At 44.3% G+C, this 745-nt stretch overlaps 1 non-coding gene across 1 annotated transcript; it reads right to left on the bottom strand.

Moving 5' to 3' along the window:
- Nucleotides 1–300: 300 nt before the first annotated feature.
- Nucleotides 301–375, bottom strand: Trnat-ugu (transfer RNA threonine (anticodon UGU)). Its single transcript has one exon. It is a non-coding gene; the product is annotated as a tRNA-Thr (tRNA).
- Nucleotides 376–745: the final 370 nt, after the last annotated feature.

Below are 745 nucleotides of genomic sequence, written 5' to 3'. Positions count from 1 at the left end.
GTGATCTACCCATCAAATATTCAGCATTCTTCTGTAGCACCACATTTCGAAAGCTTCTATTCTCTTCTTGTCTAAACTATTTATCGTCCATGTTTCACTTCCATACATGGCTACACTCCATACAAATACTTTCAGAAACGATTTCCTGACACTTAAATCTATACTCGATGTTAACAAATTTCTCTTCTTCAGAAATGCTTTCCTTGCCATTGCCAGTCTACATTTGAAATGATAATTAAATGGACACCCTGGCTGCAAACAGACGTTGATGTACTTCAATGGGGACGTGTTGAAAATGTGTGCCCCGACCGGGACTCGAACCCGGGATCTCCTGCTTACATGGCAGACGCTCTATCCATCTGAGCCACCGCGGGCACAGAGGATAGTGCGTCTGCAGGGACTTATCCCTTGCACGCTCCCCGTGAGATGCACATTCCCAACATGTCCACACCACTATATTCGTAGTGCGCCTAATAGATGTTTGCCCATCATACTAATTACTCGTGGCAGATTAATCTACCAAGTCCCGTACGAGTTCGGGCATAGCGTGTGCGTTCGCACAAGAAGGTCAATGGCCGGGAAGCCATATTTTAACTATATATGACGGTAGTATCTGTTCCCGAAAGAACAGTTACCGTGGTTGACCATGCAGCTCTGCTAGAAATGAAAACAGACGTTGATGTACTTCATTGGGGACATGTTTGCAGCTAGGGTGTCCATTTAATTATCATTTCATTTCTAACAG

This window comes from Schistocerca nitens, chromosome 1 (assembly GCF_023898315.1).
Source record: "Schistocerca nitens isolate TAMUIC-IGC-003100 chromosome 1, iqSchNite1.1, whole genome shotgun sequence".
In the NCBI taxonomy this organism is placed as follows: Eukaryota; Metazoa; Arthropoda; class Insecta; order Orthoptera; family Acrididae; genus Schistocerca; species Schistocerca nitens.
This window is presented reverse-complemented; position numbering and strand designations above follow the sequence as displayed.